Below are 8964 nucleotides of genomic sequence, written 5' to 3' on the forward strand. Positions count from 1 at the left end.
GAACATCTTGAAACTGATGCCTTTCTGATGAAGAACCCAAACTAGATCATAGGCACAGGAGTGTTATTATAAAACCCCTCTTTGTTATTAACCATTTATTTCTGTCTGTAGGCTTTTGTAACAGTTTATATTCCCAAAATTGTATCTGTTCAATTCAATGTAAACCAAGCCCCCAAGGAAGTTATTTTGTGCCTGTTTTTGGATAAACCATTGTTGGGCCACAGAGCCCACACATGAAACACAGACTTTGGTCCCAGGACCCATTTAATTGTTATGGTGAACTCTGAGTGTCTGACGTGTTTCTAGAGGCTGTTTAGCTCCACCTTAACATGGGGTAGCCACCTTGCTGGGAGCTAGTGCTGCCAAAACTTCAAACCTCCGACGTTAACAGTTACATCTTCATCAGTTGCCAGAGTGAAAGTGAGAAGTTTCAATGGTAGGTGAGTTGAGAGCAGAACGAAGCATGTGACAACTTGTGGCTAAACATGATCAGTGTCAGTGAGAGCAAACAGAATGGTCGAAGTTTTGGCTCGAAACATTGACTTCAGATGCTACTTGACCTACTGAGTTCCTCCTGCAGATTGTGTTTAGCTTCAGATTCCAGCCTCTGCAGACTCCTGTGAATTTGTGGAGATGACAGCAGGGGTTATGGGGGATGGGATGGATGTGTGGTTGGAAATAGGGCAACATCAAAGTCAGGGCCAGTGGCACGGACAGCAACGCTAGTGAATACCGACTGAGACCTGGATTCAATCTTGATCTTGGGAGATGCCTACATGGAGTTGGCACCTTCTACCAGTAACTGTGTGAGTTTATATTGGATACTTCATTTCCACCCACGCCCCAAAGAAAGGAGTGTGGGTTGGGAGGTTAATTGGGTGTTGTAAATTGCTACTAATGTTGCTGAGAATAAGGGGAGAATAAAAAGGAGATTAATATTGGATTAGTGCAAATGGGCAGTTGTTGATTGTCATGGAGGTGGTGGGCCAAAGCACTTGTTTCCATGCTGCCTCTCTCTGTAACCTTATGTTCTTTTGCTTGAATGGGCTGGGTGGTTGATGAGATCCTACATCCTTTTTTTTTACTGAGTCAAAATGCAGGTAATTTGCTGGGTGTGATTCATTTCAATGCAGCACAGAATAAAGTTTGCTTGACAAAGCTTCCCTTAAACATGAATGAAATGGCAATATATTAACAAAGTTATATTGCTGAAGTGACTTCCTGCTTGGACTTGCTAATAGCATCTCATTGTAGAAGCAGACCACTATAAACTATCTCTGAACATTGATCCATTAGGCTTCAATAGAACTACTTTCAGGGATAGTTTATGAAGCATTGCCAGTATTATAATGCACTCACAATAGGGAATGAATGTCATTATGTCTTAAGTTTCCAAATTATGGCATGTATTCTTCACCATTGCATGGTATATCAAAGTGCTCCTTTCCGAGGGACACCCACTGCACATTCACTCTTTCACACTAGATGGAGTTTCATGGGTTACAGGGACAGGAGAAACATTTAAATCCACAATCTCAAATTAATTGCATTGTCTTGACTGTCTGTGGGAGGTGCACACTGTTAGGGGGAATGTGCATTGACACTACTTATCTGAACTGAAAAGAGGAAGTGTGGAACATACATGGCACTTGGCACATGACACATCTATTAAAGAAGATTTTGAAATAATGAGTTTATTGTCATATACATTGTACATTTTACATATGCACCAAAATTCTTACTTGCTACAGCTGAGCAGGTTCTGTGTTTAAAAAAGCAACTACAAAAACAATTACAATAATCTTTGGCTTGGCTTCGCGGATGAAGATTTATGGAGGGGGTAAAAGTCCACGTCAGCTGCAGGCTCGTTTGTGGCTGACAAGTCCGATGCGGGACAGGCAGACACGGTTGCAGCGGCTGCAGGGGAAAATTGGTTGGTTGGGGTTGGGTGTTGGGTTTTTCCTCCTTTGCCTTTTGTCAGTGAGGTGGGCTCTGCGGTCTTCTTCAAAGGAGGTTGCTGCCCGCCAAACTGTGAGGCGCCAAGATGCACGGTTTGAGGCGATATCAGCCCACTGGTGGTGGTCAATGTGTCAGGCACCAAGAGATTTCTTTAGGCAGTCCTTGTACCTTTTCTTTGGTGCACCTCTGTCACGGTGGCCAGTGGAGAGCTCGCCATATTTAACCATATAACCATTTACAGAGCAGAAACAGGCCATGTTGGCCTTTTGAGTCTGCACCGGTTCATTGATTTTGTGTGCCCTCTTCAGGCATTGGTCCCAGTAGATCTTCATTCAATAACGATGGGCGAATTTAATGCAGGTGGAATCTTATTGAAATTGAAAGCAAGATTGTTGTCCTGGCACCACACAACCAGATTCTTGATCTCCATCCTGCTTTCTGACTCATGGTTTCCAATGGTGGGGTTATCAGCATTGCACTGGGGCCAAACTTGTATAGGGAGAGGGAACAGAACAGGGGACAAAGCACATGGTCTTAAGGTGTCTGATGGTCAACGAGCAGGTGACATTGTTCTTGTGGTCCAGATTACCTAATGCACACTTGAGTGCTAGGGAGATGTAATCTGCCATTCATTGACTTGCTGTGATAACAGGTGAACTGAAGTGGGTCCAAGTTCTTCCTGAGGTAGAAAGAGATAATAAATACAAAAGCATTTAAATATTCAGTTATCCTCATGCAAGATTAAGTGACTTTGCAATAGTGCAGGCAGTCCTTTTGTGGTGTGGAAGCAGTCGATAATTAGTATAAAAAGGGGATGTTCAAGAGCCTGATACTTGGAAAGAAACTGTTCTTGAACTGAAAGGTGCAGGTTTTCAGGCTTCTGAATCGTCTACTCGTAGGTAGCAACGAAAAGAGGTTCTGACCAGGATGCCCTTTATGATGTTATCTACCTCCGTGAAGCAGAATCTCACATAGATTTATTCAATAAATGGGAGGATGGAGCCTGTGATCGTAGTGCCATCTGGTGCCATGCTGTTTCCAAATCTGTTTCGCACTACAATCCCTGTGTCTGCAGAATTTCTTGTTTTAACTGGAGCCTGTGATTTATCTGTCTATGTTTGTTACCTTCTGCAGCTCTTTGCATTCCTGGTCATTCGAATTCGCAAATCAGGCCATAATGCAACAGTCACTGTACTTTTTACACTGCACATGTGGAAATTTGATTGAGGTTTCATGCCAAACCGCTTCAAACTTCTTAGAAAGTAGAGGCAATGGTGTACCTTCTTCATTGCTGCCTCCAGGATGTGTCTTCTCACATATGCACTCCCAGGACTTTTGAAGATTCTAACCTTCTCCACTTCCTGCTCTTCATTGGGCACGTGTTTAGTCCTTGACCTCTTCCTAAAATCAACAATAAGCTCTCGAAGAAGCTGAGACCAAAATTGTTTGTTCTGGCATAATCAAAACAGATTATTGATCTCCATTTTGTATTTTTGGCTCATTATTTCCAGTTATTCAGTCAACAACTGTACTTTTCAAAGCCTCGTCATCCTAAAATATTCTACAATTCAGCTCTTCTCGAGGTGAAGGGATTCTTGAAAAACAAGTGCTGAGAGTCAGGGGTGACCAACCTTTTAATTTTTAATGTAACAGGCGCTGCTGGGCTTTCTTGGCTATGGAGCTGGTGTTAAGGGACTAGGCAAGGTTCTCCACCAGGTGCACACCGAGGAACTTGATATTCTTGTCACCTCAACGGTGGAGTTGTCAATAGTCAGGGAGTGTGACCTCCCTGAAGTTGATAACCATCTCTTTCGTTTATTTCAAGGTGCTGATACAGGTTGTTTGCCCTGCACCAGTTTGTTAGTGTCTGCAGTTTTGTTGCTGTATGCTGTCTCCTCATCCTTGCTAATAAGGCCCACCACAGTCGAGTCGGTCAGCGAAAATTGATGATGTGATTCGAGCTGTATTTAGTTCCAGTCATGGATCAGCAGAAGTGAACAGCAGTGGACTGAGCATGCAGCCCTGAGGGACCCCCATGCTCAATGTGATGGTCTCAGAGGTACTGTTTCCAATCGGCACTGCCTGAAGTCTCCCCAGCAGGAAGTGAGAATCCAATTGCAGAGGGAAGTGTTTAGACCCAGCAGATCCATCTTCCTCATCAGTTACTGAGGTATGATTGTGTTGAATGCCAAACTGAAGTCAATAAACACCATTTGAACAAACGAGTCTTTATTTTCAGGTGGGTGAGAGCTCGATGAAGGGCAATGGCAATGGTATCGTCCATGGAGTGCTTGGGTCTATATACGAACTGCAGGGGTGGGATTCAAATCTAAAATCTTTGTTGAAGTCAATAAAATGAATAGAAGGTACTGCCAAGGAGGCATGGAGGGCGATGGATTGGTGCAGGTCAGTGGGACTAGGCAAATAAAAAGGTTTAGCACAGATTAGAAAGGCCTGCTTCAGTGCTGTAATGGTTCTATGGAGGCATTGTAGTGAGTTTACAGTAAAGGTTTGGTTTGCTAGTCATGAGACAAGGATATGTATTGAATTGGATCCTGCTGATGGTGGATTCGTTCTGCACTCTTATTGGCCCTTGGGTGAAATCTGTGAAGTCTGCACAATGAACCCAAGATGCAAACCTCTTTTCCTTTACAGATTCTTCTGATGTGCTATCATGACCATTGTGGATAGATGATGCTGAGACATAGATAGAGTGGCTGATCACATTAGAAGGGCTGAATCACCTGTCTTATTTCAGGAAAAGGTTTTGTATTCATTTATTGAGTGAAAAATGAAAGTCTGGAGACACAGAGATTGTAGTAAAAACATAAAAATGCTGGAGGAACTCAGCAGGTCTCACATGTCCATGTAAAGATGTGCCTTGAAGAAGGCTCAGGCCCAAAAATGTAGGTTATAAATCTTCCAGGTCCTGCAGAGTTCCTCCAGCGTTTTTGTGTTTTTACTTATATCTATTTACTTTTCCTTTGATAATTTATTATCTCTTTTCCTCTCTTGGTCCATTGTGGTCATTTAATTTTAATATTTTAGTTGGTGTATCTTACATACCAGTATGGCTGCAGCAAATCAATGTTTTGGTGCATCTGTACATGGATGGTACTTATGTACATGGCAATAATCTCTCATGGAAACTATTTAAATGGAGTTTGGTCACAGATCAGCCAGGATCTACTTAATGAATAAAGTAAAGATGGAAAAATGTTCCGTCTGGGCACTCTCCAGCCAGAAGGCATTAACATAAACGTTTCCAGTTTCTGCTAAACTGCTCTCTCCTCTTCCCCTCCCCTGTTCTCCTCCTTTCCCTTGATTGCTGCTGTCCCCTCCCTCCTCCACCTCTCACCTCCTGCCTTTGCAGCCACCCCTGTCCTCCCCCCCACTCTTTCGTTCGGAAGCCTGCCGACATTTTTCCATCCCCTGATGAAGGGCTCACACCGAAACATCGGTTTTGTATTTTAATCTTGGCTTTTTAAAGGTCACCTACTGGTTTTCTCCCACTTTGTGCTTTACATCTACTTAACGGAGCTGTCAGTGGGGTGGAAATGTCCAGCTCTTCTCCAACCTTCGATGGCATGAATTACTACCTGGAGAAATATGTTCCCTAAGTGGTGACCTCAGAGTCTATTGCACGAAAACCAGAAGGACTAACATGATTGATTAGCCCAAAAACGTTTCGAAAGAAATATCAGGGCTCCATTTCCAAGTGAAGCAAGTGCAGAAATCCAGCTGACACAGCGGGAAGAACGACAGAAGCAAATCTGCTAATTGAAAAGGGTCATTCACGCAACAGATTCAGACGCTCTGAACTCTCATGTGTGCAAGTAAGAGAGAGAGAGGGGGGAGCCGAGCCGAAACGTTGACTGACCCTCTCTGGCCAAAGGTTCTGCCTGACTCAGCCTCGTCCTTCCAGCAGCTTACTGTTTGCTCAGAGAGAGAGAGAGCGCAGGTTCCCAGCAACTTCTTCGAGTTGGCTGGTGATCCCGCCTCCCCACAGGAAGTGAGACGTGAATGATAGAGGGCCTTATCGGTTGGATGGTGCCTTTGCTGGGAGGGTGATGAGAAAGCGAGGATGAGCTTCTGGAGGGACTAAACAGCACCCCCCCCCCCCTCCCTCCCTGCTGCCGTTTGTAAGCTCCTCTTTGCCCCGATGGTCGCTGTCGTGGCGCTGGGCACGGCACTCGCTTGCTGGCGTGTGGCACCGACACAGGTAAGGAATAAGCACCGCTCGCTCCTTTTGTTTGGAGGGGACGAGAGCACCGAAATAGACAACCAGATTTCTCCACAGCATGATTTGCTCCCCGAAGCTCGAGTGCGCGACGAACGGTCATAGTTTCCTCTCCGGAGCCTTGTTTGAGTGAGGCAACAATGTAGCATCAGCATGTTTCAGATTTGAACCGAATTGTTACTACTATTGTTCTCAATTGAGACTGGAAAAGCGCGCACCTTTAGCACATTGTTTTCAACATTCCAATAAACAATTTGGGGAGAAATCATTGAATTTCCTAGGGCGAGGGTCTCCAGTGTTCATGATAATAATTGTGTGCTAATATTCAGATGGTCCTTCACCCCACCCCCCCACCCCCTCTCTCGTGTTCCCCCCACTATCCCCTCTCGTGTGTCCCCCTTCCCCGCCCCCTCTCGTGTGTCCCCTTCCCCGCCCCTCTCGTGTGTCCCCCCCCGTCCCCCCTCTCGTGTGTCCCCCCCCGTCCCCCCTCTCGTGTGTCCCCCCCCGTCCCCCCTCGTCGTGTCCCCCCGTCCCCCCTCTCGTGTGTCCCCCCCGTCCCCCCTCTCGTGTGTCCCCCCGTCCCCCCTCTCGTGTGTCCCCCCCGTCCCCCCTCTCGTGTGTCCCCCCCTGTCCCGTCCCTCTCGTGTGTCCCCCGTCCCCCCCCTCTCGTGTGTCCCCCGTCCCCCCCCTCGTGTGTCCCCGTCCCCCCCTCTTCGTGTGTCCCCGTCCCCCCTCTCGTGTGTCCCCCGTCCCCCCCTCTCGTGTGTCCCCCGTCCCCCCCTTCGTGTGTCCCCCGTCCCCTCCCTCTCGTGTGTCCCCCGTCCCCCCCTCTCGTGTGTCCCCCGTCCCCCCCTCTCGTGTGTCCCCCGTCCCCCCTCTCGTGTGTCCCCGTCCCCCCTCTCGTGTGTCCCCCGTCCCCCCTCTGTGTGTCCCCCGTCCCCCCTCTCGTGGTTCCCCGTCCCCCCCTCTCGTGTGTCCCCGTCCCCCCCTCTCGTGTGTCCCCCGTCCCCCTCTCGTGGTCCCGCCTCTCGTGTGTCCCCGCCCCTCTCGTGTCGTCCACCTCGTGTGTCCCGTCCCCCCCTCTCGTGTGTCCCCCGTCCCCCCTCTCGTGTGTCCCCCGTCCCCCCTCTCGTGTGTCCCCCGTCCCCCCCTCGTGTGTCCCCCGTCCCCCTATCTGTGTCCCGTCCCCCCTCTCGTGTGTCCCCCGTCCCCCCCTCTCGTGTGTCCCCCGTCCCCCCTCGTGTGTCCCCGTCCCCCCTCTCGTGTGTCCCCCGTCCCCCCTCTCGTGTGTCCCCCGTCCCCCCCTCTCGTGTGTCCCGTCCCCCTCTGTGGTCCGTCCCCCCTCTCGTGTGTCCCCCGTCCCCCCCTCTCGTGTGTCCCCCGTCCCCCCCTCTCGTGTCCCCGTCCCCTCTCGTGTGTCCCGTCCCCCCTCTCGTGTGTCCCCCGTCCCCCCTCGTGTGTCCCCCGTCCCCCCTCTCGTGTGTCCCCCGTCCCCCCTCTCGTGTGTCCCCGTCCCCCCTCTCGTGTGTCCCCCGTCCCCCCCTCTCGTGTGTCCCCCGTCCCCCCTCTCGTGTGTCCCCCGTCCCCCCCTCTCGTGTGTCCCCCCGTCCCCCCTCTCGTGTGTCCCCCGTCCCCCCCTCTCGTGTGTCCCCCGTCCCCCCTCTCGTGTGTCCCCCGTCCCCCTCTCGTGTGTCCCCCCGTCCCCCCCTCTCGTGTTGTCCCCCCGTCCCCCCCTCTCGTGTGTCCCCCGTCCCCCCTCTCGTGTGTCCCCCGTCCCCCCCTCTCGTGTGTCCCCGTCCCCCCTCATCGTGTGTCCCCCCCGTCCCCCCCTCTCGTGTGTCCCCCCGTCCCCCCTCTCGTGTCGTCCCCCCTCGTCCCCCCCCTCTCGTGTGTCCCCCGTCCCCCCCTCTCTGTCGTCCCCCCCGTCCCCTCCCCCTCTCGTGGTGTCCCCCCCCCGGTCCCCCCCCTCTCGTGTGTCCCCCGTCCCCCCCTCTCGTGTGTCCCCGTCCCCCCCTCTCGTGTGTCCCCCGTCCCCCCTCTCGTGTGTCCCCCGTCCCCCCCTCTCGTGTGTCCCCCGTCCCCCTCTCGTGTGTCCCCCGTCCCCCCTCTCGTGTGTCCCCCGTCCCACGGTCCCCGTCCCCTCTCGTGTGTCCCCGTCCCCCCCTCTCGTGTGTCCCCGTCCCCCCCTCTCGTGTGTCCCCCGTCCCCCCCTCTGTCGTGGTGTCCCCCCCTCCGTCCCCCCCCCCTCTCGTGTGTCCCCCGTCCCCCCTCTCGTGTGTCCCCGTCCCCCCTCTCGTGTGTCCCCCGTCCCCCCCTCTCGTGTGTCCCCCGTCCCCCCCTCTCGTGTGTCCCCCGTCCCCCCCTCATCGTGTGTCCCCGTCCCCCCTCCTCGTGTGTCCCCGTCCCCCCTCTCGTGTGTCCCCCGTCCCCCCCTCTCGTGTGTCCCCCGTCCCCCCTCTCGTGTGTCCCCCGTCCCCCCCTCTCGTGTCGTCCCCCGTCCCCCCCCTCTCGTGTGTCCCCCCCGTCCCCCCCTCTCGTGTGTCCCCTGTCCCCCTCCCCCTCGTGTGTCCCCCGTCCCCCCCTCTCGTGTGTCCCCCGTCCCCCCTCTTCGTGTGTCCCCCGTCCCCCCTCTTGTGTGTCCCCCGTCCCCCCCTCTCGTGTGTCCCCCGTCCCCCCCTCTCGTGTGTCTCCCCCCCCGTCCCCCCCTCTCGTGTGTCCCCCGTCCCCCCCTCTCGTGTGTCCCCCGGCTCCCCCCCTCTCGTGTA

The 8964-nt window shown here is 52.4% G+C and overlaps 1 protein-coding gene across 5 annotated transcripts in view; it reads left to right on the top strand.

The window, feature by feature from the left end:
* The first annotated feature begins 5925 nt into the window (after window positions 1-5925).
* plppr1 (phospholipid phosphatase related 1) overlaps window positions 5926-8964 on the top strand; it is a 100108-nt gene continuing 97069 nt past the window's right edge. For 2 of the 5 annotated variants that reach the window (XM_069923486.1, XM_069923457.1), the window contains exon 1: window positions 5931-6181. The gene's annotated coding sequence lies outside the window, so the exon portion shown is untranslated. Of the gene's footprint in view, window positions 6182-8964 lie in introns of all 5 variants that reach the window. The other 3 variants (XM_069923505.1, XM_069923499.1, XM_069923491.1) reach the window with 3 other exon arrangements.

This window comes from Narcine bancroftii, chromosome 1, assembly GCF_036971445.1.
Source record: "Narcine bancroftii isolate sNarBan1 chromosome 1, sNarBan1.hap1, whole genome shotgun sequence".
Lineage (NCBI taxonomy): Eukaryota > Metazoa > Chordata > Chondrichthyes > Torpediniformes > Narcinidae > Narcine > Narcine bancroftii.